This window comes from Alligator mississippiensis, chromosome 1 (genome assembly GCF_030867095.1).
Source record: "Alligator mississippiensis isolate rAllMis1 chromosome 1, rAllMis1, whole genome shotgun sequence".
Lineage (NCBI taxonomy): Eukaryota > Metazoa > Chordata > Crocodylia > Alligatoridae > Alligator > Alligator mississippiensis.
The window spans coordinates 362,492,676-362,515,001 of record NC_081824.1 but is presented as its reverse complement, the minus strand read 5'-3'; the positions used below and the strand labels follow the sequence as shown (position 1 = coordinate 362,515,001).

The following is a 22,326-nucleotide window of genomic DNA, read 5'->3' as shown; positions in this document are numbered from 1 at the left end:
AGAGAGCAGATTTAGACTGGACATTAGGAAGAACTTCTTCACAGTTCGAGTGGCCAAGGTCTGGAACGGGCTCCCAAGGGAGGTGGTGCTCTCCCCTACCCTGGGGGTCTTCAAGAGGAGGTTAGACGAGTATCTAGCTGGGGTCATTTAGACGCAGCACTCTTTCCTGCTTATGCAGGGGGTCGGACTTGATGATCTATTGAGGTCCCTTCCGACCCTAACATCTATGAATCTATGAATCTATAATAATAAGAGTAGGTAGTAATAGTAATATTAATGATGATTTATCAATGGTCAATAATAATTGTAACAGTTCAATTCCTTATCACTGCATTTCAAAGCAGGTAGATTTGCCTTATCACCCTGCACACATCACACACATCTTGGGCCTCCACCGTATATATCAGGGCTGTACAAAACAGCAGCATTCCACTTTGACATCTGTTTTGATGTTTCAACAGAACAGTGTTTCGTTTTGAGTTTTGTTTCATTTCAAAAGCACTGTTCCATTCCGTTTTGTCAAAACAGTTTTGCTGTTTCAATGCTGTTTTGACATTTTGATCAGGCTGCGATTGGGCTGGGGAAGGGAACTTCTCCAGTTCCCCGGCCTGGCTGAGTTCCCTTCCCTAGTGTTGCGATTGGGCTGGGGAACTCCAGCTGAGTTCCCCAGCACTGTCATGGGCTTCCTGCAGCCCCATGGAACCCAGCCTGGTGGCAGGAGGCAGAGCGCAATACCAGCTCTGCCCACCTTCCACCACCAGACTGAGGCTGGTGGAGCCAATCAGAGTGTGGCCTGGTGGCAGGAGGCAGACAGAGCTGGTGCTCTGCTTCCATTGGCTCTGCCAGCCCCACTGAGCACAGCTTGGCCAGGGAAGGCAGGGAGAGCCAGGGCTGTGCTCTCTGCCGGACTGAGCCACATGAGGCTGTAGAGCCACTGGGAGTGCAGCCCTGGTTCTTCCCTGTCTCCCACGACCTGGCTGGCTGCTTTGAAACTCAAAACATTTTGAAACTTTGAAAACATTTCAAATGGCCTCGTTTTGTTTCAAGGTTGTTTTGAAGCCCTTCATTTCATTTAGATTTTGCCATTTTGAGCTCAAAATGAGTCGAAACAGTGTCGAAACAAAACAGCTGGTGAAATTTTGCACGGCCCTAATATATATGTATAGGCAATGTATGATATAGATTTATGTTATATAGACTTATAATTACAGTTCAATTCCTTATGATGAGAAAGCAGATACTGAGTGTAAGGCAGGTGATTATGCGTTCTCCCTGCCTCTTTCCCCATGGAGGTGGGAGGAAGAAATGCCCACCTCCTGGTTCAAGCTCCTCCCTAGGTTCCTCTGTTCCCGTGGAGAAGAGATATATACCCATCTGCTTTACATACTACCCTTACTGAACTTTTATTACTTCCTCCTTTTGGTTGCTGGCCACAGGTACTGCTGAGGCTTCTCTTTTGTGTATGACTTTTATTGTGGAGGCTTTCTTCACAGGCTTTGGCCCAAGCATCAGCTTGAGTATGGTTAGAGTTGCACAAGTTCTGCAGATCCATATCATTATTCTAGCTCTCCTCCTGGTTGCTGGCCCTTTTTGCTAATGACTGTATTATGGAATTGTAATTAGAGGATTGTTGCTGGCCGTAAATGTGGAGGCTCTCTTCTTGGTTGCTGACCAACCCCTCTCTTTTGGACCCTTGTAACTTTTGAATAATTTCTGGCCACAAAGCAAGCTGTGCTCCTCAGCTGTGACTACTGCAGTGGCAGAAGCTGAGGTTTCTTCACTGGCTTTGGCCCAAGCATCAGCTTGATTTGCACAAGTTCTGCAGGCCCACTTCGTATAGTCTTCTTGCCCTCCTCCTGGTTACTGGCCATGTCCTGCATCAGCACAAGCTGGACAAGTTCTGCAAGTGCATTTTATTATTTGCTGCAGAGGGCTCAAGGTGTAGGTGGGGTCTTCCACTAAGGAAGCTGAGGTTTGATTTTCTTTTCTGAACTGCAGAGGCCTTCTTCTTGGTTGCTGGCCAAGACCTCCATGATCCAGGTAGTAGGCTCTTTACCCTACTTGCCCTTTGCCGTATACCTCTCTGTTGCACCTTTGGAACTTTAGAATCATTGTTGGCCACAAAGGAAGCTGTGCTCAGGAGCTATGACCACTGCAGTGGTGGAATGCTTGGGTCACAGGTGAGGCCTTCCAATAAAGAAGCTGAGGCTTGAATTTCTTTTCTGAATTGTGGAGGCCTTCTTTTCGGTTGCTGGCCAATACCTCCACAGTCCAGGTAGTAGGCTCTTTGCTCCACTTGCCCACCTCTGCCTTATACCTCTCCATTGCACCCTAGTAACTTTCAAATCATTGCTGTCAACAAAGGAAGCTAACCAATGGCATTGTTTAGTAAAAAAAAAAAAAAAAAGTCTATACTGCTTTAGCTTTATTGTGATTTCTCAATCGAATTGATTGCAATTCAATTTATTGTGAAAAAAATGAAGATGATGAACAAAAGATTCTGATTTGTACTTGCTCCTGCTTGGTTTTAGGCCATGGACCTGGAAGTTGGAGAGCGGTTTGCAGCTGGCCAGGGGCGGGAGTGCAGTAGCTTCGCAGGCTGGACACAAAGCTAATCGGGCCTGTATTTCAGATTGGTTGGCCTCCCCTCCAGGCACCACTCAATAATATGTCACGGGATACCCGTCTGCTGCATAACACTTCAGGCCTCTCTATAGGGAGCAGAGTGATTTTTGAAACCCTGGCTTTGGCTAATTAGCAGTTCCCTGCTTAGCTGAGACCCATCTGATGAGGACATACCAATACCTAGTGTAGGAGAAGGAGGTATTACAAATTTCTTGAACTTGGATGAAAAGAAGTTCTTCCACAACAGTTTTTTTTTTAATATGCTTGATTCTGTAGAGGCCTAGAGGTAGCTGAAGAGATTACCGTGGGCTGCCTTTGGAGTGCGGCTCCTCAGTTTCCTTCTCACCTTCTCCCTGTCCTTTGAGAAGGCTGAGAGGATAGAGATGGCAAGGGAGGACAAAGCAATCCTGAACAAGATCTAATGAGCTGTCTCTGGGAAGGGAAGCAGCTTGCAGCCAACAGGGGTGTGGGGGAGAGGGCAGTCTGCAAACCTGGTTACGAAAGGTGCTGCATGCAGGATTTTGTAAAGAAAACATTGCATTGCAAAGAAAGCATTAAAAAAATCAGTTTTTCATCGTACCTCCCATGACAGTACAGCCTGCAAAGAAAAAACTGAGAGAAAAAAAGATGCTGTTTTGGAGCTGTGGCAGCAGGTGTTAACTCCAACCCTCCACCCTCCTTGGCAACCATGCATATGAAATGCATTATAATGCATTAAAGACTTACTAAAGTCTTTAAAGACTTGCTAAAGGCCCTGGGAGGTCCATACATGGAGAAGTTTTGCAGGTTGCTTGCTTGCCGCTGGGGGTGGGTGGGGTTGTTTAGTCTTTTTTTTTCTTATAAGATATGCTTGTTGAACTGCACCCTAGCTAGCACTTAGCAAGGATTCGATCTCCCTCTCTCCAATATCAGTGCACCCTGCAACTCTTTGCAGCTCTTTGTAACTCTTTCTAGTAATGCCATGACTCCATAAACCCCCCTCCCCCCAAACACAGCATGCCCACCCCACTGAGGCGGGTGCAGTCTCCAAAAACCAACCCAACCACCCACCTACCCCAAAGAAAACATGACACATATATAGAGCAAAAATAAACACTTTACTGAAAACACTCAGCTTTAACAATAACTATGTAAAACTTAACAATATAAAATATGTGCAAAATGTAAAAACATAAAAAAACCTGAAGATATTTTCACTCTACTCCTCTTCGTTGTCTTCACTCTACTCTCCTCATCACTGGGCTGTGGGCTGATTGCTGCTCCCAGCGAGTTCCGCCTGTGAAAGTTTTCTGTGAGAAGGGGGTAAAAGGAAGAAGAGAAAAAGGAGAGGGGCTTGGTGCACAGTCAAAAAATGGACTTTTGCCCCCTCCACCCCTTCCCCCCACGAGGTCAGTGGGACATATTACCTAAATATCACCTGGGACACTGCATATCCTGGGTGTCAGTTCTGGTAGGCAGCACCCTGCTCCTGGACTTTTGGTTGTGGTTCTGAAATGGAAAGTGATGAAGTTCAGAAAGTTTGCAATATTGAAGGAATCATGTAACTCCTCACTCCAAAGTTTCAAACTACTTGCAAAAAACTTATGATTATGGTGATGCTACAGCTGTCGAAGGGAGCTATGTCCACAGCAGTGGCAGCATACGAGAAAGGGTGTGGGGGTCACACGTGGAGGGTATGTGGGGTGGGTGGGAGGACAGGAGGGTACATAGGCTGGGGGGGGAGGACATGCACTATAGGTGGCAGGGGGATGGAAAAATTTAGAGGGGGTACAAAATTAAGGAATTATTTGTCTCACTCATTTTAAAATAATAATTGGTTGGAGTGGACCCATCCCGACCTGAACTGCATGCTGTGAGGGAGGAGGGAGGAGTGAAGGAGGGTAAAAAAGAACACACAGAGGCACCTACTGGCTAAAGGCTGGAACACAACGCCCCCTTGTGAAGGGGATTAATTAGAAGTCTTTCGAGTTTCTGGCTGTTTGCATGAACAAATCCACAGTTGGAGTGACGTAACTGGAAAGCATAGCAAATTAACACATTAACGAAGTAGTGTTAATTTAAGGTGCTAAATGGACTTTAGAGTGGTAGGAAATCCCGGGTCATGCAAACACAAATACAGTTGCATTGACATAAATGGGAAATATTGTTTAGTCTATGCACACCCACAGAGATCCAAGGCTAGAAGGGATGTCCATAGGTGATCTAGTCCAACTTCCTTGCTCAGGCAGGATCATCCCTATTTAAGCCATCCTGTACAAAATCATTGTTTACTCTCTTAGCAAAATTACACATTCAACCCTGACATAGCACCCCAACCTGCCACAGACAAAGCAAGAGGACAATAGCTGCCAATGTCCTTCTGCTGTCAAAGTATTTAATATGCATGCTTAAGAGATCCCAGGAAATGACCATGCTCCCCCCTACAGAGGAAGACAAAACACTCCATAGTTCCTATCAGTCTGACCATGGGGTAAAATTCCTTCCTGACCCCAAGTATGGCAGTTGGTCTAACCCTGAGTGGAGAGGCAAGACCCTCTAGCCAGGAACCAAATTCCAGCAGGAGCATTGGCACAGCCGATTGAATTTAATTCTGTTAGCTGCAGCCCAGTTTGTCAAGATCTTTCTGGTTCCTGTAGTCCAACATGCTCACCATCCCTTCCAGTTTCATGTCATCTGCATACTTCCGCAAGAAGCTTTTTATACCAGCATCCAAATCATTATTAAGCATGTTAAACAGCACTGTGTAGGGGACAGACCCCTGTGGGACTGCACTTGAAACCTCCTGCCATCCTGACATGGACCGGTTAGTAAATACCCTTTGCTTGCAGCTGTTGAACCAGTTATCTATCCATGTTATAGTAGTTTTGTCCATCCTATATTTCTCCAGTTTATGAGAATGTCATATGGGACCTTGTCAAAAGCCTTGCTGAATTCCAGATACAATATCTCCACAGCAATTTCAATCTTCTGAAATAGAAAGTTGTCTTCCTCACAGATTAGGAACTGACTCAGCATTTTATACTTGGCTGTACTGTTCCTTTAGCAGATATCCATAAAGCTGAAGTCTCCCATTAATATTATTTTGTACTTTTTGGATGATTTTGTCACCTGCTTAAAGACTGCCTCATCCACCTCCTCTTCCTGACTTGGTGGCCTATAATAAATCCCCACCATTATATCAGTGTTGCATCTTTCACCTTTTATCTTCAACCAAATGCATTTTGCTTTGCTGTCTTTTTCTTCCTGAACCAGTGAACAAATGTATGAATTTTTGACATACAAGGAGATATTACCAACTGTTCACCCAACCCTGTCTTTCCAAAACAAAGTTGACATTCCAGTCATACAAGCTGACTCATCAGGTCTGTGTGATACCAATCAGTTCATAGTTCTTTACACAGGCTGCAGCTTCCAGCTCATCTGGTTTATTCCCTGTGTTTCTCACATTTGTATGCATACATTAGACACATTTTGCATTTTGATCTAGAATCATAGAAAATTAGGGTTGAAAGTGACCTCAGGAGGTCATCTAGTCCAACCCCCTGCTCAAAGCAGGACCATCCTCAACTAGATCATCTCAGTCAAAGCTTTGTCTAGCCAGGTCTTAAAAACCTCCAAGGATGGAGATTCCACCACTCACTGGGTAACCTGTTTCAGTGTTTTACTACCCTCCTAGTGAGAAAATTCTTCCTAATATCTAACCTAAAACTTCCCTTACTGCAACTTGAGACCATTGCTTCTTGTTCTGTCATTTGCCATTACTGAGTACAGTCTAGCTCCATCCTCTTTCAAACCTCCCTACTCACCTACTCACTCTCTTTTTGTACAACCTGGGAACATCTACACAAGATGCTTTACTGTGCAGTAGATTAATCTAATGTGCATTAAAGTGTTAAAGTCTACATGTGAGGGGTGTTTACTGCACAGTAAATTAGACTACTCTGCAGTTAACTAGTACATGTAAATACAGGTACTAGACTAACAGTGCAGTAGTTACTGCACAGTACCACACTTGTATATGCTGGCCAGGAGCAAATTTGCTCCTAGTCAGCCTAGGCAGCAGGGTCCGCAGGGATCAGAGGGCTCTCTGTCCCCAGTGCTGGTAATGCTCAGCTCCTGGCTATCCCCAGGAGCCAATTAGTGCCAGGACTGGGAGCTCCGGAGAGTGAGCACGGGCTGAGAACCCAGTCCCAGCTCACTCTAGGGAGCAGCTCTGCATGGCAAGGATCTGGAGACTCCAGCCCCTACTTGCTCTTTGAAGTTCCCAGCTCTGTGCCATGCAGAGCTGCTCTGGGGGACAGGTGGGGGCTGGGAACCCAAGCAGGGCAGCTGCCAATGAGTGCTATGTCCCCCTGCTCAGCAGGGAGCTGGCTGGAAACTGTCCCAGGTGTCCCAGGATGCCAGCAAGCCCCCTGCTGAGTGGGAAGCCTGGGGCTTGGCGGCAGCTGCCTCACTTGTGGGACAGTTCCTGGCCAGCCTTCTGCTGAGCAGGGAGGCCCACTAGCAGGAAACTTGCCGGCAGCTGCCTTACACCTGGCAGAGCTCCCACTAAACCCCGTCAGTGCAGGTTGCTTACTGGCAGTTGTATGTACCAATGTGCATGGGGCCAGGAGAGGTCTGCCCACTGCACTGGCAGCTGTCTCGCAGCCCTGTGCACATCAGGTCCCTTCCCAATGTGCATGGGGCCAGGAGACAGCTGCCACTACAGCTGGCAGGGCACTCCTGGCCCCATGTGCATTGAGGGCAGCCCCTGTGTCCCTTGCCAGCTCTCGGGCTAGCAGGTCGGGGAGTCTGTAGCTCTCTCTGGCTGCTGCAGGGGGCCAGAGCAGGGTGGAAGCAAATCTGCTCCCAACAGGGTGCACGTGTAAATGTGCTCCTGGGGAAGGCTTACTATCCAGCATTTACTGTGCAGTAAGCCTAAAGCACATAAATAGCACATGTAAACACTCCCCTTGTTACTGTTATGTGGCTCTCTGGCCCTTTCCCAGAGTTAAGTTGCTTTTTTTTGATCCTTTCCCCTCTGGATTGTTTACTCTGTTGCAAACAAACAATTTATTATTGTTTATGTCCTCTAAGGCCAAAGTTACTTCATGTAATGACAAAGGAGTCTCTAAAATTTCCTTCTCCATCTCTGAAATGTGTTGTGTGGGTATAAAGTCCAGGAACATGTTTCCTCACTAGTAACAGTTGGATGGGTAAAAAACTGGCTGATGGGGTGCACCCAGGGAGTAGTGGTGGACAGGTCATACTCAACCTGGCGAGATGTGAGCAGTGTGATCCCCCAGGACTCAGTCCTCAGGCCCGCACTGTTTAACATGTTCATCAGTGACTTGGACGAGGGGGTGGAAAGCACATTGTCCAAGTTTGCTGATGACACTAAGATGTGGGGCAAGGTGGGCACACTTGAAGGGAGAGAGAGGCTGCAACTAGATTTAGGCAGACTACAAAAGTGGGCAGATGAGAACAGGATGGGGTTCAACATAGATAAATACAGGGTGCTGCACCTTGGGAGAAGAAATCACAGCATACATGCAGGCTGGGGAGTTCCCGTCTTGAAAGCACAGAGGTGGAAAGGGATCTCGGAGTCATTATTGACTCCAAGATGAACAAGGAGCCACCAATGCCAGACCGCAGCCAGCAAGGCCACCCATACCTTATCATGCATCCAAAGATGCATCTCAAGCCAGTACAGAGAGATGATACTCCCCCTCTGTGCGACTTTGGTTAGGCCGCAATTGGAGTACTGTGTCCAGTACTGGGCACCGCACTTCAAAAGGGATGTGGCCAGCCTGGAGAGGGTTCAGAGGAGGGCCATTCATTTGGTGAGAGGGCAGCAGGACAGGCCCTATGAGGAGAGACTGAAGGACCTGAACCTGTTCAGCCTCAGCAAGAGGAGGCTGAGGGGGGACCTGGTGGCTGCTTACAAATTCATTAGGGGAGATCAACAGCAAATAGGCAGAGCCCTTTTCTCCCCAGCACCACCTGGGGTGACGAGGAACAATGGTCATAAGCTGATGGAGAATAGGTTTAGGTCAGAGATCAGGAGGCAATATTTTACAGTTAGGGTGGCCAAAATCTGGAACCAACTTCCCAGGGAAGTGGTCCTCGCCCCTACCTTGGGTAAATTCAAAAAGAGGTTAGATGATCACCTGTCTGGAGTCTTGTGAACCCAGCATTCATTCCTGCCTGTGGCAGGGGATCAGGCTAGATGATCTGTTTAAGTCCCTTCTGACCCTAGCTACTATGAAACTATGCTGTCAACATAAAGATCAGGGGACACTGTACTCTTCTTAGACTCAATATGTGGATGAAAGATGGGTAGCCCAGATAATCCATTCCTCACACATTAGGCCTGAGCATTTCTTTATGAAAATCTAGGTGGTTCTCTAAAGGAGCTGAGTTCGTGGGGGCCCAAGGGCCCTGGCTTCCCTTGGGAAAAGGGCTGTCACGTAAAATGAGTAAAAATTTCCACATGTCCATTATCTTAGGGGCCTCCCTCCCAGCAAAAATAAAAATCAGTGCCTGGCCACAGGGAAGATTTCAGAGCAGCAAAGCTCTGAAAGCTTAATTTTCTAGCCTGTATGTCTGCTGGCTTCAGACACAGTTGGCCTCACAAACAGGCTTTTAAAAACCAATTAACCCTTGCCTTTTCCCTGGACCATTGCTCTAATGCATACCTACTTTACCTACAACCCAAGTCCCCAAAGCAAACCTCTAAATGTCATTTTCTAGACATCATAAGTCCTATGGTTAGAAACAAGTTTGTGTCTTAAACTTGAGTCCAAACATAAAACTAATTTGTTAAAATATTAAAAATACTTGGATTTTAACTTTTTGGGGAAAGAAAATATAAATTAGCTGTAATTAAAAAATCTAGTAATTAAAAATAAAACCTTTAGTTCACAGTAATTGTATCTTTTTTAGAATTCCCAAGTTAAGTGTAAATTTATGCATAATATGCCATTCCATCTTCACATTCAGATGTACCTGAATCTCCAGGGATAAGAGAAGGATAATTAGAATTTCAATAGTGAGGAGTCTGCCTTCTTTATTTATACTCATTTAACGAAACTAAGTAACACTTTGTATTGTGCAAACAAAATCTGGTGGTTTTTTCCTACAATAATTATGTTCTGTATTCTAGCAAGCATTGTGTAATATTTTTTAATGTCAGATATATCCTCCAGAGGGCAACGTTTTGACTTTTAATATGCAGTTTGACTTCGAGTGTGTTCCTGTTTCTAAAGATCCTGACTTAAGCTATTGATTGTTATGTGTGAACCAGAGTTCCTCTTTTTTATTGCAATAATAAAACAGCTCACAATCCTAATATGAGCCCTATTCATTACAGATAATATATCAAGCTGATAATTGCCTGAAGCATTTTCAATATAATATTTTTACTCTGCAGCTACTAATAAGTAACAACAGTGCCTTTTCCAGCACAATCATCTTGCTTTGCAAGTGAAACAGTTTGTGTGGGTATTTTTTTATAGCTGTATCTTGTTAGGAGATTTTGAATTTGCAGTTAGCATTGGCTGTAGTTTGTATAAAGTACAACTAAGACTTTAGAGCAATATGATTAATGAAAGGGATATCAATTACCTCAAGAAATATTGAGGTGATTAAGTGATGGTATATATTTTATATAAATACAAATTAGGGTCATTATTTAACTTTCTCAACTCACTTTCACTTCTCTCATCAGTGCTCCCACTCCCTGACCCCTGCTTTGTATTTAAATTATTTTCTATTTAGAGCCCCTGCTTTCTGCAAGCCCATTCATGGCATCTAAGGAAGTAAGTGGTTGCCTAATAAAGCTTACGCCTCTTTGAACTAGTTAATCTCTAGGCTGCCATTCCCTCTCCTTCTGCCTGAATGTCAAATTATTTTATAATCTGATGATGAAATAATATTGGCAGTACCAAATTTAATTAAAAAAAATGTTTTTTGATCCTGACGGCATATCTTAATATTCTTAAATTTGTTCTGACAAGTCCTCCCTTAGAGGCTTACAGAACAGTTGCCTACTGTTGTATCATCTTGCTCAACAGTTTAGGAGTTCTTCTTATGGAACCAGACATAGCATATAATAAGTGGTCATAATATATAGTTCTCTCAGTAAATGTGCCACAGAACCTTTTTCTAGGAAGGAGCTGTAGTGAGGGGAAGACAGTTTAGTTTCTACTTCCATTTGCTCCTCAGTGCTAAAATTCAGGCTGCAAAACACAATTCAGGCTACTTATGATAATAGCTTTTCGTTTTTGGTGATGCCCATTCACTAAAATTGAACTGAGAATTTTTGTCATTTGATATGAAAACTACCATCCAATCAGATTATAAACATTTCAAGGTTTACCAATTTGCTGGATTCTCACATATATCCTAGAATTAACAGACCCTATTTTTTACTATTAAATTAGCTTGAGTTCATCATTATTTTTACATGAATAAAAAAACTTTTAAATAATTTTTAATCGGTGAATTTACTGTCTTTTTAGTGTTTTAGCATGTTAATATCCATTTTGTTTAGATTGGCAGGAAAATATTAAATCACTAAAACAGCTGAAAAGACAAACATGATTACAGACCAGGTGTACAGTTGTCACAGCATACAGCCTCCCTGGAGAAGGAAAAGATTATGAATCATAAGTGCCCTTCCAGGCTGCCCGAAGGCCAGCACTGAACATCCTATCCCTTCTTCTGGGCTAGATTACAGACTAACAGTCTAGCCCAAAATAAACAGGAAGAAAAAAAACAGTTAATGTCATAATACAGAACGTCTCATGTTTTAAGTCCAATTATCAAAAGATCCTTATAAGTCTTTGCTTCTATTATATTTTCTGTTACATTTATTTTTCAAAAATCCTAGGTGAAATATTGATCCTATTGAACTTGAAGTGATGTTTTCTGCTAGCTCCTCTGGGGCTATGATTTTCACTCCTGGGGTGTGTCCAGACAAGCATGGCTTTGCAGTATGTGGCACCGCAAATACATCTGTAGTGCCATATACCTCACAGTCAGGTGTTCTCTGAGCTGCAAGGGCACGCTGCCTACGTGTGTGCTGCTCCACTTGTTTTTTTTCCATGTGTTTTTTTGATCCCTGGTATCATGGGGTAAAAAAAACCTGCGGGGAAAAAAAATGGGGCAGCACACACACGGGCAGCATGCGCCACTGAATAGCAGAGCCAGGCCACCTGGAGCCATGCTGTGGCTGCTGGCCAGGCTCTTCCCAGCAGGATTGCCATTGCTGCAATCCCAGGAGGTGCCCAGGACCCCAGGTAAGGCTACTGGCACCAGCACAGTGCTGCCCCCAGCCTCCCCTACTGCTCCTGGGGTAAATAGCTACGCCAAAGCTTGTGTGGCACAGGCATTCCCCGGGGACCAGTAGTTGTGGCGCAAGGTGCACCGCTGGTACTTGTCCCCCACGAGCCAAACATCTGCACTCATCTGGATGCAGCCTTGGTGTGCAATCCCAGCATTTTTAGAGTATTTCTGAATCTGTAGTACATCGGTGGTAGCAGATTTTAAGGTGGATTATAGTGGCCTCTCCCTCTTAGTTTTTGAGGAATAGTCCTGCATCTATTGGGCTACAACTACTGACCTTTTTTTATTTAGTAAAACCTAGTGAAGATGAAAAACAAAAAAATAGTGAGCAATTCATACAAAACCTAAAACAGGCCTGTTTCAAGTACAGTGGAACTCAAATATCTTGTGTGGTGATAGAGGCATTTTCTTTCACAAGCTACATGGACTTGGAGCAAAGGATTCTGAGGTGTACTTGGATCCATTTTAGGGCCCTTTGTAATTTGCAGATGGCTGAATACCAGGGCACAACTGTTAAAAATGCCTGATGCAAATAAAAAAGCCAGCTAGATTCTGCTTTAAATGCTACTGGCACAAATCAAGAAAAGCTGCATTGACATTTGTTGTGTTTCTCAGGATTTACATTGATATAACAAATCAGAATCTGTTCTAACTATATAAAAATTGCCAAAGCCATCCAACTGAGAAACTATTAATAACTAGTATATTTTTTTGTGTCAGGCTGGGTCTAAGTTGGAGGACTAAATTTTCCCTTCCTCAAAATTTCAACCTTTACATCTGAATCATCCTTCTGTATAATGTACAATTTAAAGAGGGAATCCATAACAACTCACTCTTTATATTTCTTCACCTATTCCATGAAGTGTTTTTCAAATTTTGAAAAGCACTTCATGAATCACTCAGTAGTTGCTAAAAATGAATAATAATGAGCTCAATTCAATTATCACACCAGCTGCTGATTTTTTCCTGATGGCTGACTTTATCTTGCACACAGGAATACTTACGTTAAGTCCTTACACCTGCCTGTAGGAAATTGATTTCACTTTAGAAATTAAACAATGAGGACTGCCCCAGATTTCATTATCACAAAGAATAGCTAGTTTTTTGTTATCAGATTTGAACAAAATTGTAAAAAAGAAGAAAAGCCAGTGAAAAAAGTATCGCCCTTTGACAGACTTGGAAGTATTTTTAGACAACTGGTTTGAGAACAACTTGGATCTCAAATGGAGTTGTCCAATGCCCATAACATTTTCCCTATCACTCTAGTATTATAGGACCATGTAAATAGGTATTCAACCAGGGGCAATATATCCAATATGGGTGCTTAATGAACCATAGCTTTATTTAAGAACTTGGTGGACTGTGAGGACAACCACTTGAGTACAATATTAAACTTGGTCCATGTTGGAGAGCTGCCTTTTTATCTTACTTGAGGAAAAGCATGCTAGCAAAAATAATTGGAAAGACGATATATTTTCTTATTTCTTTATTTTTAGGCTAAGTTTCTCCAACACTTGTATCTGAGAAACTTTCACAGTTTCTATGAGAAGAGGAAGTATAATTTTCCTGGTTTTTCCAAAGCGAAACTGAGCATACAAGCTATGTGAGTTGCCCAAAAATCATACAGGAAGTCTGGGAAAAAGCCAGAACCAATCTCCTGATTGACAATGTGTTACTGCAATAACAAGACCACAAGCCTCTTATGTATCTCTTTTAAATCACAACCTCTTTGGTAGGAGTGCATTTTCTGTATTATTACTGCTTAATAAATAAAATAATTGAGAAATACATACCTAGGGCCCTACCAAATACATGGTGGAAGAGGGGTGCACTTTGGCTCCTTTAATCTTGCAGGTTCCCCTGTGTACCCTCCTGCCATTGATTGGTGGAGGGGCCCTGCTTGCAGCTTGCTCCTGATTGTCAGAGAAGTAAAACACATAGTTTTAAACATGGCACTGTTTTTGCCTCCCTACTGGTCAGCAGCAAGCAGTGGGGCTGCCGAGGCCCCTCACCCAATCAGTGGTGGGAGGCAAAAATGGTGTCATATTTAAAACTACAGTTTTGGCTTCCCTGCCAGTCAGGAGCGAGTCACAAGCAGGGCCCCTCCACCAATTGGTGGGGAGTGTATGAGGGGAAATCTGCAAGGTTAAAGGAACTGCAGCACATGCCACTTCCACTATGAATTCAGTAAGGCCCTATACATACCTATTTTCACATACGCTAATAGACATCAGAGGCACAAGAGTCAGGAGAACAAGAATTTTAATTTTTTGCTTGTGTGTGATGTCTGACCATACTTAACATGAGGTGCTTTATGTCAGAGCCCTTGCTCAGAGTGTCCCTTAGAAGGAAATGGTGGTGTCTAAATGGAAAGTAGAGCAAAGACAACTGGACTCCACACCAGAGGAAGAGTAGTAGAAATACTGATGTGTAATTCTGTGTTATTGCCATAGGCATTTAAGATTTAAAGGGACCTGTTGGGTCACTAATTCCGGTTACTAGTTATTGTATAATGCCATTCATAAACTGATCAAGCCGTATCTTAATTTATATCAATCAATCAACCAATCAATCAGTCATATAATTAATATATAAATACATATAATATATATAAATAAATATGATTATACACACATACACATACCCGCTCATACATAAATGATATAGATAATTATATATTTGTTCCCTGATACCCTTGTTGAAACCTTTTCCACAGCCTCACTTACCTGATTGCTAGAAACCTTCTCCTAATTTCTGGCCTGAATTTATTCATAGCCAGTTTACACCCATTTGTTCTTATGCCTACTGTGTCCTTTAACCTCTCCCTCACTGGTGTTTACCCCATTGTGTATTTATAGAGAACATTCATAGTTTCATAGCTGGTAGGGTCAGAAGGGACCTAAGTAGATCATCAAGTCTGACCCCCTGCTATGGGCAGGAAAGAATGCTGGGGTCAAACAACCCCGGCTAGATGATTATCTATTATTCATATTCTATTTTAGTCTTTATTTAGTTATATTCCTACAACAATGCTCTAACCTATTTTAGTTTCCTCTTGTAAGATAAGCTTTTCATTCCCCTGATCCTCCTTAATAGCTTTTCTGTCCCCCTGTTTTAGTTTGAAATCATGTCTCTTGAATATAACTGACTAGAATAGCTGACAATATTCCAGGTGAGAGCTTGCTAGTGAATTGTACAAAACATTCATACATTCTTATCTCTCCTGGACATATCTGCATTTTCATAGCTTCATTGGTTTGGTGGATTATAATCATCCTGCTAATGGTTTAATACTTAGGAAATCATGCCTTACCAACCTTTGGTGGTGAGGTTGTCAATAAGCAGTAGATCAGGATGATCTAGCAGACCCAATGGGTATGTCTACGCAAGATACTTTGCTGTGCATTAGATTAATCTAGTGCATAGCAAAGTGTTACCATTTACACATGCACAGCAATGACTGGGCAATAGATTAATTTGAAGTGCCATTTGCTAGTACCCATAGATACAGCTACTGGAAAATGGTGCTTTAAACTAATGTGTGCTGAAGTGCAGGTGTGGATGCTGACCGAGAGCAAATTGCTTCTGGTCACCCAAGGTGGCATTGGGCCACAACCACTGCTTGGCTAATCCCTGCTGATACACGAGACGTGGAGGCTGGGTGAAGTGCACTAATTAGCATGCATTGAGCAAAAGGGCAACTAAATGGCAGATAAAATTCAATCTAGATAAGTAGTGATACACATGGGTAAAAACAGCCCAAACTATACCAGTGCTTATGATGGGCTGTACATTAGTTGTTACCACACAGGAGAGAAATCTGTGAGTCACTGTGGATAGTTTGCTAAAGACTAGCAAACTATCCACAACTGTAGTCTATAGACTAAACTATAGTCAGCTCAGTGCTCAGCAGCCATCAAAAAGGCAAACAAGATGTTAGGAATTATTATGTAGTAAATTGTAAATAAACAGAAAGTATCATAATGCCCTGTTATAAATCTATACTGTATTAATACCTTGAATACAGTGCCCAGTTTGGTTCCCACATCTCAGAAAGGATATAGAAGGACTAGAGAAAGTGCAGAGAAGGGCAACAAGGATGATTAGTGGTATCGAGAGTTTTCCATATAGGCAAAGACTAAAGAGACTAGGCTTATTCAATTTAAAAAGCAGATGCTTGAGGGGTGCCAGAATAAACAGGGATCTTGGTTTTCTCTGATAAAAGAAAACCCCCATTTTTAGATTTAAAAAAGTAACCCAAAATCCACATTTTTCCATGATTAAAATGAAATACTTTCTTACATTTTAATTGTAGAACAGTGTGGATTTTGGACTTTTTTTAAATCTGAAAATTGGGGATTTTTTTTTGTCAGAGAAAATCAGGATCCTTGATGATAAGGATTTACAAAATACTAAGTGGTGAAGAGAAAGTAAATAGGGAGCTATTGTTTACCGTCTCTCACAATACAAGAATTAAGGGTCACAAAATGAAACTAGTAAGTAGTAAGTTTCAAACTAAGGGTACATTTACATGTTACAAGCAGCACATGCTAACTTTATTATGAATACTAGGTTGGTGTTAAAGTTACCACGTGCTGGGAGCCGTTGCATGTTCAGTGCTGGTGAGTAGGAGCATGGCTAGGAGCTGACAAGCTGCTCCATGCCTGTTCTGCTTACAGGCTATTCAGCAGCAGCACACACATGCCCAGTGCACATTTGTCCCCAGATGACACTCACGCACATGCATAAACACATAAAGACATCCTCAGACTTGCCTTTGGCTGCTGAGCAGCATACGTGGGGGTGGCATTAGGACCACCCTTGAGTGCACAAGGCTGCATAGAGCCCAGGAACAGGTAGGGAACACATCCATTGCCACTGCTGATGGTTGCAATGCCAGCAGCAGCTAGAGGGGCACATGTGCACACTCCTCCCCCGCTGCCCCACCGTTTATCCAGCAACAGAAGTGTTCCATGCCTTCTCCTGGGCTCTGTGCAGTCCTATGAACTCTGGGACAGTCCGTGCCTCCTCCCCTCTGCCAGATGGCTGTCACTCCCATGCTCCATCTTTGCTGCTCACTAGCCAAGGTAAGTCTGGGTCAGGGTGTGGGGATGTGCTGAGGGTGTATGTTTGTGCCTGGGGGTGGGGGAGGTGCTGTGTCCATGTGTATGTGTGCATAAATGTCCTGCTGGGACCCCCTTGCAGCCAACCAGTTCCTTGCCCCTCTGGATCCTCCTATAGCCTGGCTGCTACTTGGCCCTCCTCCCTCCCTTGTTCCCCCTTCCCCTTCCCTCATGCATCAGCTTCTGTTCTGCTGTTCAGCCTGTCAACCCAGAGGCATCAGAGTCCAGGAGGGCAGGTAGTCCACCTGGGAGTGGTGCCTCCTGGGATACTGGAGGACCACAGATTGGTCATTTTAGCTTCATAGAACATTTAGAAGTTAAGCTAAAATGAGCTGTGTAACACAGCTCAGAGATTTTCCATCCTAGGGAAAATCCTAGAAAAGTCCATCAAGGAGTCTATCTGCGATAAGCTTGCAGAAGGAAAGATTATGAATGACAGCCAGCATGGCTTCATCGCGGGCGGGTCTTGCTATACCAACCTCATCTTCTTCTATGACCAGGTAACTCACCACCCAGACACGAGAGAGCATGTTGACACTGTATAACTTGACTTCCAAAAGGCCTTTGATCTAGTATCGCACGATCACCTCACACGAAAATTGGAGGATTGTGGGCTTAACTCTGACATAGGCAGGTGGGTGAGAAACTGGCTGCAGGATAGAACCCACAGAATCGTAGTGAACAGATCTGTCATCCTGGCAAGAAGTGGGCAGCGGTGTCCCACAGGGGTCAGTGCTCAGTCCTGTACTTTTTGATATTTTTATTAATGATTTGGGTGGGTGAGTGAAGAACTCACTGGCCAAGTTTGCAAATGACATCAAGTTATGGGGGAGCATGGTCATACTTGAAGACAGGCTACAGATACATGTCGACCTAGACAGGCTAGCAAGTTGGGTGGATCAGAACCTGATGAAGCTCAATATCAAGAAATGTAAAGTGCTCCACCTCAGGACGATCAACCCCCAACACACCTACAGGCTTGGTGGCACGAAACTGACTAGCATCATGAATGAAAGGGACCTTGCGGTAATAATAGGCCACAGTATGAATATGAGTCGGCAGTGTGAAACTGTAGCCAGTAGGGCAAATAATACTCTGGCATGCATCAATCGATGCATCTCCAGCAAAACCAAGGAAGTGATTCTCCTACTCTACTCAGCACTGGTGAGACCACAGCTGGAGTAGTGTGTCCAGTTCTGGGCACCGCACTTTAACAAGGACATAGACAAGCTTGACAGAGTCCAAAGAAGAGCCACCCATATGATCAGAGTCTTAAAGGGCAAGCCATACAAGGAAAGGCTGAGGGATCTGGGACTCTTCAGCCTGAGGAAAAAAAGGCTGCAAGGGGACCTGGTAGCAACTTACCACTGTACTAGGTGAGTACATCAAGAGCTCGGTGAGCAATTGTTCACTAGGACACCCGAGAGGAAAACCAGGAGTAATGGCTACAAACTCCTGGAAGATCGATTCAGGCTCAACATTAGGATAAACTTCTTCACAATCAGGGTGTCCAGACAGTGGAATAAGCTCCCTCCAGAGGTGGTGCGATCACCTACCCTGGAAATCTACAAGAAAAGACTAGACAGTCACCTTACTGGGGTCACCTGACCCCCAATTATCTTTCCTGCTTGGTGCAGGGGGCTGGACCCAATGATCTTCTGAGGTCCCTTCCGGCCTTACTATCTATGAATAACACTTGCCTCAAGTGGCACTTAGAACTTGTTAAAGAGCTTGAACTTGAGAATGTTCAAGTTTTAAGTGTTCTTAACTTGAGCTAATTGTAATGTGTAATCTCACCCTAACAAGAGAAAGTTCTTTTTCACACAGTATGTAACTCAAGTGTGGAAATCATTGTTACAGGATGCTGTGGAAACTGACATTTTATCCAGATTCCAAAAGCGATTTGGACAAATTCTTAGAGAAAAGGTGCATTAATAGCTATTGAGTATGGGAGCTAGGGGTACAACCTCTGAATCAGAACTTCCAACTTGGGAAAGGAATGGGAAAAACCCTGACCATATCCTGTTCACTTTTCCTTTCAGCATGCTTCTCTGCCACTTCATGACACAGGATACTGGGAATTTGAATCTATGGTCTGACCCAGTAAATGGCAGTTCTAATGTTCTTATGTACTTCTCTTCTTGCCATTTCCAATTAAGGAGCTCCTAGTTTATAAAAGAAATACCTGCTAGTCTCTAAGGGCAGAACTGCATTTTGCCTAGTAGACAACAAAAGTGCAGCCTGCAACCAACTCTTACTTACTAAAGTAGTACAACTATGTTTCTGTATGCCCACTGGACATATATATATATATTCCGATTATAGGAACAAAGAGATAAAGGCTTGTTTTTGGCAGGTAATCTTATTCCTACAATAGGGTACTTACCATATCTAGAGGAGGTAATAGAATTGCTCCTACACTTTACTAGGGTAACTCAGAGTTGGATGTAAATATGTGGCATTGCGCTCTGTGCTATTGATATTCTTCCTCTTTTTATTATGACAGAGCTCAAAGTTACCCTGTTATTTTTCTATGATATTCATAAAATCATAGAAAATTAGGATTGAAAGGGACCTCAGGAGGTTATCTATTCCAGCACCCTGCTCAAAGCAAGACCATCTCCAAACAGGTCATTCCAGCCAGCGCTTTGTCAAGCTGGGATTTAAAAAACTTCAAGGATTCAGAGTGACCTAGACAAACTGGAGGACTGGGCAAAAAGAAATCTTATGAGGTTCAACAAGGACAAATGCAAAGTCCTGCACTTAGAATGGAACAATCCTATGCAGGCTGGGCAGCAACTTTGCAGAAAAAGACCTGGCGGTTACAGTGGACAATAAGCTGAATATGAGCTAACAGTGTGCCCTTGTTACCAAGAATGCTAATGACACACTGGGCTGCATTAGTAGGAGTTCTGCCAGGAGATAAAGGAAAGTGATTTCTCCCCTCTATTCAGCACTGGTGGGGCCACATCTGTAGAACTGTGTTCAATTTTGGGCCCCCGCTACGGAAAGGATGTGGACAAATTGGAGAGAATCCAGGGGAAGGCAATGAAAATGGTTTGGAAGCTGAGGCACATAACTTATGAGAAGCTGAGGAAACTGGGCTTACTTAGTCTGGGGAAGAAAAGACTGAGAGGTGATTTAACAGCAGCTTTCAACTACAGCTGAAGGTTTGAAAGAGAATGGAGCTAGACTGTTCTCAGTGGTGGCAAATGACAGAAAAAGGAACAATGCTTTCAAGTTGCAGCAAGAGAAGTTTGGGTTAGATATTAGGAAGAATTTTATCCCTAGGAAAGTAGTAAAACACTGGAACGGTTTCCCTAGCGGGGTTGTGGACTCTCCATTCTTCAAGGTTTCTAAGACCCAACTTGACAAAACCTTGGCTGGGATGATCTAGTTGGGGATGGTCCTGCTTTGAGAAGGTGGTTGGACTAAATGTCTTCCTGAGGTCCCTTCCAACCCTCATTTTCTATAATTCTATGGTTTTATGGATATTCCACCACCTCCCTAGGTAACTCATTCCAGTGCTTCACCACCCTCCTAGTGAGAAAGTTTTTCTAATATCCAATAGAGCTGTGAGAAATTTTGCCAGCAGTTCTGTTTCGATGCTGTTTTGACTCGTTTAAAGCTCATAACAGTGAAATCAAAACAAAACAGGGAGCTTCAAGGCAGCCTTGAAATCAAACGAGGCAAGTTGAAACGTTTCAAAATTTTCTAAACGTTTCAAGTTTCATAGCTCAAGCTGGGCTTGCCTGCAGGGAAACAGAAAGTAAAGTAAGGAGAGGGAGGGGGAAGAGGGGGGAAGGAGCGCTCTCATTATTGACTGTGTAGCTGGCCAGTGACTGTCATCCTTTCCGGAGATCCCTTCCAATCCCAGTGCTCTGGGGGAGGGATGGAAAAACTACATAAAAAGCAGCATTGTTGAACTGCTCTGCTTTCTGCCTTGGTGTCAGTTGAGTGAGGGTTCACCTTAACATCTTACCCTTGCCCCAGCCCTGGTAAAATCTGTGGGCAAGGAAGGAGCCCCCCCAGGGGGCACTTGCCTGCCTGTAAACAAATGCCAGGAGCTTGGGGAATAAGCAGGAGGAGCTCATCCTCCTGCTTAATGCAAATAATTATAATGTCATAGGGATAACGGAGACCTGGTGGGACTCCACCCATGACTGGACCACGGGTATAGATGGCTATACCCTGTACAGGAGGGATTGTGTAGAGAAAAGGGGCGGGGGTGTAGCTCTCTATGTTAAGGAAAGCTACACGTCCCTGCAAGCCGATATTGGTGACCAGGGTGGACGACTGGAGACCCTCTGGGTTAAAATCCGTGGGGAACATGACACAGGGGACAAAATGGTGGGAGTCTACTACAGACCTCCCACCCAAAGTCCTGAGCTTGACCAGGAGTTTGACCGGGAACTGGCTGAGGCGGCATGCTCCAGGACCATGGTTATCATGGGTGACTTCAATTACCCGGACATCTCGTGGGAGGATCGCTCAGCAAAATCTGAGTGGTCGCAAAGCTTCCTCTCGTGCGTGGATGACCTCTACCTGACTCAAGAAGTCTATGGGCCAACGAGAGGCAAAGCTTTGCTCGACCTGGTACTGGCTACTGGGGATGACCTAGTCGGCGACCTAGTGGTCGATGGGAAGCTGGGTGACAGTGACCATGAGCTGATCACCTTCACCATCCGCTGAAAAGCTGGCAAGTCAGTCAGCAACACAGAAGTCCTTGACTTCGGGAAAGCCGACTTTGACAAGCTCAGGAAGCTTGTCGGTGAGGCCCTAAGGGACTATGACCACAGGGAGAGGGGAGTTCAAGAAGAGCGGTTGCTCCTCAAGGGAGTGATCCTCAATGCACAAACTAAGTCTACTCCATCTTGGAGGAAAGGCAGCAAGAGGGCACAGCAGCCCCCCCCGGCTCTCCAGGGACCTAGCAGACCTCCTGAGGCTAAAAAGAAAGGCCTACAAAGGATGGAGGATGGGAGTCACCTCCAAGGAGGATTATTCTGCACTGGTCCGGTCCTGTAGGGAGCATACCAGGAAAGCCAAGGCTGCAACTGAACTCCAACTAGCTTTAAGCATCAAGGACAATAAAAAGTCCTTTTTCAGATATGTGGGGAGCCGGAGGAAAAGCAGGGGCAACATTGGACCCCTGCTGAACCAGATGGGGCAACTGACAACTGACGCCCAGGAAAAAGCCAACCTATTAAATGGGTACTTTGCGTCGGTCTTTCATCAGTCCCATGGGACGCCC

At 44.1% G+C, this 22,326-nt stretch overlaps 1 protein-coding gene across 2 annotated transcripts in view; it reads left to right on the top strand.

The window, feature by feature from the left end:
* The window catches only part of ITGBL1 (integrin subunit beta like 1), a 308,943-nt gene that overhangs the window by 125,079 nt on the left and 161,538 nt on the right, over positions 1-22,326 (top strand). The gene's annotated exons all lie outside the window — the stretch shown is intronic.